Source organism: Schistocerca piceifrons, chromosome 2 (assembly GCF_021461385.2).
Source record: "Schistocerca piceifrons isolate TAMUIC-IGC-003096 chromosome 2, iqSchPice1.1, whole genome shotgun sequence".
Classification (NCBI taxonomy): Eukaryota; Metazoa; Arthropoda; class Insecta; order Orthoptera; family Acrididae; genus Schistocerca; species Schistocerca piceifrons.
In genome coordinates this window covers 853400840-853410344 of record NC_060139.1, presented here as the reverse complement: position 1 = coordinate 853410344, position 9505 = coordinate 853400840, and positions in this window count along the sequence as shown.

Genomic DNA, 9505 nt, shown 5'->3' with positions numbered 1-9505 from the left:
ATTCCGATTTTGTGTAGAAATGACGATGCCTCATTCCTTACTATCATAGCAGACAGTAATGAGAAACCACACAATTTTGGCGCCGACGTGTAAACATAAAGGATCCCTCTTGACAAGCCAGCCTCGGTACCATACATTATCCTGTGACGCAGCATGTAAACTGGGTTGATAACGAGTATCTTGTAATCAATACAATCAGGTCTTACGATATTTCATGTTGAACCGAAACCAGTCACCGTAAAAATGAAAGCAGTGTAGACCAGTGATTCCCAACCCGGGCTGGAGTTCCACCCAAACGGGTAAAATGAAATTATCTGAGGGATAAAAATATGAAGTTCAGTTTTGCTTTCGTCAAAAAACTAAATTTTTTCTTAATATTGTTGTCATTATCATTATTTTGTGAGACTAATAAGGATTACACATTTTACCAATAAATATATATTGTTTTTGAGATAGTAGTGTTAACGCGTGAAACAATGTGGTGGGGGTTACAGCTTGTGAAACAAAAGTACAGATATCTTCCTCACACAGTCCACTGCCTAAACATTTTCTTTGTGGTTTGTACCATGCCGCTGTGGCCGAGCGGTTCTAGGCGCTTCAGTCCGGAACTGCGCTGCTGCTACGGTCGCAGGTTCGAATCCTGCGTCGGGCATGGATGTGTGTGATATCGTTAGGTTAGTAAGGTCTAAGTAGTTCTAAGTCTAGGGGACTGATGACCTCAGATGTTAAGTCCCATAGTGATTAGAGCCATTTGAACCATTTTGTACCATGCCTCTATAATAGTAAAATTGAGACAGATGTATTACATATGCTTAAACATCTCATCAAAATTCCTCCTCCTATTTGTAAGTGGTTCCAGCAGTTCAACAGAAATTGTTTCATTATACACCTCACAACATAAAAGAAACAAAATTGAAAGTAAAGCACAGCAGTAGGTATGCAGTGTCTACTATACTGCTATAGGTGTTACACAATATTATTATTGCTATTATAATCAGTGGCAGTGGTCAGACAAGGAACTGGCAAACTTAACTATTTGTATTTCTGTAGTTTCAGAAGTAAATAGTTTAGCAATCAAGTGATTTACAAACAATAAGTATAGTTCACATATTTTAACCCCGTTGGTTCATCATTTATAAAAAAACGTTTTAGAAATAAGCAGTACTAACTGTCTCACCGACCCATTAGTTTGTGGTTTGGTCAAAGAAAATTCTTTCTCATTCTAGAGTTTCGTTATGCTCGTTTGTGATAACGGGGGGAGTGGGGCTACTAAATAGCTGACTGCACTCAGGTGTGCAGGTGTTGAGGTCGCAGGGGAAGGTGGGGAATCACTGATATAGACAGACAATAAAATCTGCTGTACAAGTGATTGCGGATTTTCTCCGAAGACAATTTGTCAGTTTTTTGTAAAACGGTATAACTATCTCATCTTTCTTGCCATTTCTTGTACATTTTCATGATTAGTATCCTGAGGACACTCCAAGAAAATGGCAGCCGGTTTGACCAACACCTCAGGCAGCCTATTGCACACCTCGACTGATCCTTTAAACCGCCCGATCTTAATCCTATATAAAATGTCCCGGCCTATTTGGCAACAACGGGTAAAACGTAGCTGTCAACGTCCCCGCAGTTTGATAACTCTTAACTCTAAACTCCGCCCGAACAGGCCACGAAGGCGCAACTGTACCGACCGACCGCCGTGTCATCCTCAACCCACAGGCGTCACTGGATGCAGATATGGAGGAGCATGTGATCAGCACACCGCTCTCTTGGCCGTTACGAGACCGGAGCCGCTAGTTCAGTTTGGTAACTGTACAGGTTGTAACTGTCAAAGTGTGATTGCAGTCCCATACGGCATATGTGAAGAATCTTGTGGACGCTCTTCCTCGCCGAACTGAGGCAGCTATCAAGGCCAAAAGCGGTGTTATACGGTATCAGCGCGTTGTCTTCTGGGGTGACGAATTTTTTATCCGGTCTACTTACTTACATTGTCTTACATTTAAGAACACAGCAATAGGAGGCGGATTACCACTCTGTCTGGGTTTCGTAGTTTCTGGGATGCGTTTGACTCCGCCCGAACAGGCCACGAAGGCGCAACTGTACCGACCGGGCGCCGTGTCATCCTCAGACCACAGGCTGTACAAACAGCCGGGGTGGCCAAGCGGTTAAAGGCGCTACAGTCTGGAACCGCGCAACCGCTACGGTCGCAGGTTCGAATCCTACCTCGGGCATGGATGTGTGTGATGTCCTTAGGTTAGCTAGGTTTAAGTAGTTCTAAGTTCTAGGGGACTGATGACCTTAGAAGTTAAGTCCCATAGTGCTCAGAGCCAGCCTTTCAAACGCTATGTACTGATTCAATCTATGTCAGTATACTAGTCGGATCTGGTTGTCTAACGATAAAGCACGTGCCTGGAAACCGAGAGGTCGCGCGATCGAATGTCGGTCGACCCACGGAAATTTTCACTCTGCCTTTAATCTAGCCTTCACCTCTCGACGTTGTGAAGAGGCGCCAGGAACGGCATGTGGATAACTGGTGTACATTAGGGGCACACTAGTCGCCAAAGTGACGCCCAATTGAAAACCTTTTACCAGGCCAATGAGCCACACCCAGTGCTACACTGAAGGGGGTATACCTGAATACTACAGCTTCCCTTATTGCATCGGGGTAGAGACAAACTGAGCATTATAGAGGAACCTATTCTTAGCATTCCTAGAGAAAATATTCAGATCATTAAACAGGGAAAACAGGGAAAAAATGAAGCATATCTGAAGGAGCTTCGTTTTGCTGATGATACTGTAACGTTTTCCTTTGCAGCATGTAAGCTTTAGCAACTAACGAAAGATCATGCTATCTCGAACTTCCAAGTGCCCCTGTATATATAACAACTCAGCCTGCATTTATTTGCGTTCGCAAAACTCAAAAAACAGTCGCTCGATTGACTTGAAATTTTGACGCTGTGTTGCATTCGAATACACACCTATTGGACGCCACATATAATATACAAATATACGCGTAATTCATACAGGGCGAACGTTGATACCAACAGTTTCGGAAAGTTCTTGACCGATTTACCTCAACTTTTTAGACGATACGCAATAAACGTACAGAAGGACACAGGCTACATAGTTTTTAATCGACAGTATTGTATTTATAGCTTATAGGCTTATGATCATAATACTACTGACCACTTTGAATTGTCACAAACTTTCTAATCCTACCCGTTTGCAGATCAAAATTATGTAAAATACTGTCATTGAAAGTACTGTCCTCACAGATCTAACAGCTCTACCGAGCGAGGTGGCGCTGTGGTTAGACACTGGACTCGCATTCGGGAGGACGACGGTTCAATCCCGCGTCCGGCCATCCTGATTTAGGTTTTCCGTGATTTCCCTAAATCGTTGCATGCAAATGCCGGGATGGTTCCTTTGAAAGGGCACGGTCGACTTCCTTCTCCGTCCTTCCCTAATCCGATGAGACCGATGGCCTCGATGTCTGGTCTTCTTCCCCAACGAACCCAACCCCAAATCTAACAGCTCTAGAAGTCTCTCTCATTCCCCGTATACCAATGATCCGAGTCGATTTACTCCATCATTTCTAGCGACTTCATTTCCCAATCAAGGTTTCTTTACAATGTCATTAAACAAGGCTCAAAGTCAGAGAAAGAGAGAGGTAAGAGGAGGGTGGAAGGGAGGGAGGAAATGGACAGAGAGAAGTGAAAGAAAAAGGAGATGAAAAAAGTGATGGGGCTAAGAGATGGGAAGAGAGAAGGGGTGGAAGGAGTTCTGATGTAAAGTGAATAACCATACTTGTTTAGCAACTGCGAAGCATTGACCAGTTGCGGGAAATGACTCCAACGTCTGTTGTTAACGTGCCATCACGCAAACTAGCATTGCAAAATTAAACATATCAGAAACGTGTGCTTTCTCTTTTCTTTATACTCCATTCAACCAGAATGAACCACAACAACCCATGACCGAGTATAGCTAGTGAAATATAAGAATTGATAATCAACAGGACGATTTCTTATCAAGCACAGAATAGATGCGTGTTTTAGTTACTAGGGCATACAGAAAAAAATTAAAAAGGATAACAAATAGATCACAGAGCTAACTGGTGTGGTAGACACAATTACAACTATAATAAAACTAAAGTAATGGTGGGCGATGAAAGTGTTGTGTATCCAGTTGGATGGATGAAAGAGGGACCATGGAAGTTCTCTATTGGATTTCAAGGGGTAAGAAAATATCCAGACTATGACGTAGTCGAAGCTTGGTAGATGATATTAGGAAACAAGCAGTAACAAGATAAATCCACATCCATCAAGACCATAATGTATGGAGAGGTCTGGAGGTGGTGTTTACACAGCAGGTGATGGTGTTGACGATTACGATAACGCGTGAGAAAATGCGAACAAATTTCCGCGCTCTGCCTGTACCCATTCGAAAGGGAAGCGCAGAGCGAATAACTGACTTTTTTTCAAATGTTGCGCCCCTTTAGCCATATTTGTGTATAAGTTTCGCAGTGCTGCTCAGTACCTGGTGCTCTCACTTAACATACAAAAATTAATGTACAGTAACTGTTTTCAGATTCTCGCATATTTTTTACTAAGCTGTCTTTTTTTAAAGAAACTATTCGACTATATAACTTGATTGTTATACATTTTACACTCTCACTTTGTAGCATAATAATGAACAGTATATCTTTCCATTGATTACCACTGCGGTGCATCGAAAGTAAGTAAGCCGCCGTTTTGGAAGAGTTTGCAGTGAATAATGTGGTCGCTAGGCACTCTACATTTGTTGCGATTTATGTTTGCACACAAAATGTGACTAACACATAAAACTCGGTTTTTATAGCTAGGAGGGAGTAATATCTGCCTCCAATTGGTTGAGGTTCGCCACACCGTAAACTGCAGCGTCCCATACAAACTTTACTGACGTCAGATGGTTTCTCTTACGCACACAGCCAACTTTACTTTTAACTAGCACACACACACACACACACACACACACACACAGAGAGAGAGAGAGAGAGAGAGAGAGAGAGAGTATTGCAGACCCACAAGCATATTAAACTATCCTCATTCCACTTTATTGATTGCAATCCGAAAGGTTAAATCACACAACATAATCCAGTACCTGTTGCTATCCATAATGTGCTAATGTATTCACAATCAGCTGTAAGTGGCGTCCACCCGTTGATGATTTACCCTTTGATCACGTCTTGTAAGTGTTTCTCACGTTAATTCAGTTGAGTAAATTTGTTCCTTCGTGCTGTTTACCGCTGGTCAGCGAATGCTCCTGGCGTGGCTGGTGTTGAATTTTAATCACTTAATTACGATATCGCCTTGCACGCGACAATCAATATCGTTGCCGCATCCGTCGCTGCCTTCCACGCCATGGAGGAAGCCAACGGAAGCAACCTCAACGAACGCGTTTTGTTTTAGAAAGTGAGTATACTTGACAGAAATTCACGATTCGTATTTCTAAAAAAAATGCACTCTGAGTCAGGCACTGTCTTCCGGTTTCTTACAAATATGCAAATGGACAGTTGACTCATACTCCAAAGCGTACGTAGTACAAAGCTAAAGAATTTTTCATTTCTTCTTTCCGGCTGTCTCGCAGTCCGTGATTCAGACCATACAGTGCTGGGCTCCAAACATACATTCTGAGCAGTTTCTCCCTCAAGTTAAGGCCTGTGTTGGATATTATACTGGGTTTGGCCTGGAATTCCCTCTTTGCATTTGCTAGTCTGCTTCTTTTGTTCTTGCTTAGTTCGTCGTGAATTACTTTACTTCCAAGGTAGCAGAACTGCATCACTGTCACTTTAATCTTGCAAGAGAGCGCAAAAAATGGTTGAAATGGCTCTGAGCACTATGGGACTTAACTTCTGAGGTCATCAGTCCCCTAGAACTTTAAACTACTTAAACCTAACTAACCTAAGGACATCACACACATCCATGTCCGAGGCAGGATTCGAACCTGCGACCGTAGCGGTCGCGCGGTTCCAGACTGTAGCGCCTAGAACCGCTCGGCCACCCCGGCCGGCGCGAGCGCAAAATATTGTGTTTATGAAATACAGCCTTCCAATACTTCTGTTACGCTAGTCGGGAACAATTAATACAAATTTGATTATTATATCTGCGTATTAATCAAATATCTTTCTTTAAATTGTACAGTATCTAATTATCTTAGAAAACGCCAGGCGCTCACGAAATTCCGATCAGATTTTGGATGGTGTAAGAGTCACGCTAGAATTCGACGAGCATACCGCGCATTCTGAGAAGCGCACACATCTGTCGTACACGTCATGTTAACCTCACTTTCGAGTAAGCCTTGCGTGCATCTGAATAGTCCCCCATAGGGCGCTTCTGTTTAGAAAAAGGTTAAAAGATCGAATGCACTTAATGGCAGACCACATTCGCTGACGTCTGTCTGTTGCAGGATCCGAGAGAGTATTCTTAGCTCAAACGTTATGACGTCGATGGAGGAAAACTATCTTCTCGCCAAGAATCAGCACGGATTAAGGACCGGCCTCTGTGACCGAGTGGCTCTAGGCGCTTCTGTCCAGAACCGCGCTGCTGCGACGGTCGCAGGTTCGAATCCTGCCTCGGGCATGAACGTGTGTGATGTACTTAGGTTAGTTAGGTTTAAGTAGTTCTGAGTCTAGGGGACTGATGACCTCAGACGTTAAGTCCCATAGTGCTTAGAGCCATTTGAACCATTTGAACACTGCGAACTAAGTGACTCGTTGCATTGTCCTTTGCTAGATGCCATTGTACCGAGAAAAATCAAACTGATTGTAGGGGTGTACACGGTCCCTAAGGATAAATGTATACTAGTGCCGATCCAGAATAACATAACCGCCCTGGGAATGCCACGAAAATATTCTCTAGACCATAACACTTCCTCCTCCGACCTGGACGCTTCGGCAGGATTTTTGCTTTCAGTCCGATGTAGCATTAAACGTGATTCCCCCGAAAGGTCCATCTATCGGCATTCAATGAATGTCTAGTTGTGGTAGCCAAATTCTCGCCTTTGTGGCCAATGAACGGCACATGGACCAGGCGTCTGCTCTGGAGGATCATACACAGCAACGTTCACTGAACAGTCGTTGATCGTTGGGGAGACACGGCTGGTACCCCCTTGTTTCATCTGGGCAGTCAGTTGCTCAACAGCTGCACAGCTATTCGGCGTACACCAGGGGTGTTCAAGAATACGGTTCGTGAGCCGTGCCCTGACCCTCGTGCCATAGCGCTCAGTGAGACCGCACAATTCGCCCAAAGCCACGCCACGCTGCCTGATTAGGCACAGGACTTGCTGCTGCGCATATTTAATCGGAAACGTTTATTGTCATGTTGTTGTTGTTGTTGAGGTCTTCAGTCCAGAGACTGGTTTGTTGCAGCTCTCCATGCTACTCTATCCTGTGCAAGCTTCTTCATCTCCCAGTACCTACTGCAGCCTACATCCTTCTGAATCTACTTAGTGTATTCATCTCTTGGTCTCCTTCTACGATTTTTACCCTCCACGCTGCCCTCCAGTACTAAATTGGTGATCCCTTGATGCCTCAGAACATGTCCTACCAACAGGTCCCTTCTTCTGGTCAAGTTGTGCCACAAACTCCTCTTCTCCCCAATTCTATTCATTACCCCCTCATTAGTTATGTGATTTACCCATCTAATCTTCAGCATTCTTCTGTAGCACCACATTTCGAAAGCTTCTATTCTCTTCTTGTCCAAACTATTTATCGTCCATGTTTCACTTCCATACATGGCTACACTCCATACAAATACTTTCAGAAACGACTTCCTGACACTTAAATCTATACTCGATGTTAACAAATTTCTCTTCTTCAGAAACGCTTTCCTTGCCGTTGCCAGTCTACATTTTATATCCTCTCTACTTCGACCATCATCAGTTATTTTGCTCCCCAATTAGCAAAACTCCTTTACTAGTTTAAGTGTCTCATTTCCTAATCTAATTCCCTCAGCATCACCCGACTTAATTCTACTACATACCATTATCCTTGTTTTGATTTTGTTGATGTTCATCTTATATCCTCCTTTCAAGACACTGTCCATTCCGTTCAACTGCTCTTCCAAGTCCTTTGCTGTCTCTGACAGAATTATAATGTCATCGGTGAACCGCAAAGTTTTTATTTCTTCTCCATGGATTTTAATTCCTATACCATTCCTGCAAATTTGGCACAGAATGCTTCATGATGTAAACAAGAATGAACCTTGTCTCTCGATCGTAGTAATTTTTTGCTCTTTCGTTGTTAAATGAGTATTAATTCTTTCTGTCTGGTGTGTAATGTCTTTTCATAGCACCTTTGCAGACACATCGATTATGCAATTTCATAGCAGATATTGAGAATTCTCAACCCTCTTCTCTGTCGTTCGCTTTCACATTTAAAGGTTTACGACGCTAAATTGCTAGACTGACTCTTTTTGTGCCAGCAGCCAGTAAACCTGTGAATGTCCATCATGCCGCCAACAAATAGCCAAGGGTAAACAACGCTGACATCACGATACTGCCGAATTGAAGACTGTCGTGCCGGCCCAAAAATGCCACGCAGCAGTGCTCTACAGGGTGTTACAAAAAGGTACGGCCAAACTTTCAGGAAACATTCCTCACACACAAATAAAGAAAAGATGTTATGTGGACATGTGTCCGGAAACGCTTAATTTCCGTGTTAGAGCTCATTTTAGTTTCGTCCACCTACGCTCAATGGAGCACGTTATCATGATTTCATACGGGATACTCTACCTGTGCTGCTACAACATGTGCCTTTACAAGTACGACACAACATGTGGTTCATGCACGATGGAGCTCCTGTACATTTCAGTCGAAGTGTACGTACGCTTCTCAACAACAGATTCGGTGACCGATGGATTGGTAGAGGCGGACCAATTCCATGGCCTCCACGCTCTCCTGACCTCAACCCTCTTGACTTTCATTTATGGGGGCATTTGAAAGCTCTTGTCTACGCAACCCCGGTACCAAATGTAGAGACTCTTCCTGCTCGTATAGTGGACGGCTGTGATACAATACGCCATTCTCCAGGGCTGCATCAGCGCATCAGGGATCCCATGCTACGGAGGGTGGATGCATGTATCCTCACTAACGGAGGAGAGGGTGGGCTTACTGGTAGTTGGGAGCTCCAACGTCAGGCGCGTAATGGGGCCCCTTAGGGAAATGGCAGCAAGAGAGGGGAAGAAAACCAATGTGCACTCCGTGTGCATACCGGGGGGAGTCATTCCAGATGTGGAAAGGGTCCTTCCGGATGCCATGAAGGGTACAGGGTGCACCCATCTGCAGGTGGTCGCTCATGTCGGCACCAATGATGTGTGTCGCTATGGATCGGAGGAAATCCTCTCTGGCTTCCGGCGGCTATCTGATTTGGTGAAGACTGCCAGTCTCGCTAGCGGGATGAAAGCAGAGCTCACCATCTGCAGCATCGTCGACAGGACTGACTGCGGACCTTTGGTACAGAGCCGAGTGG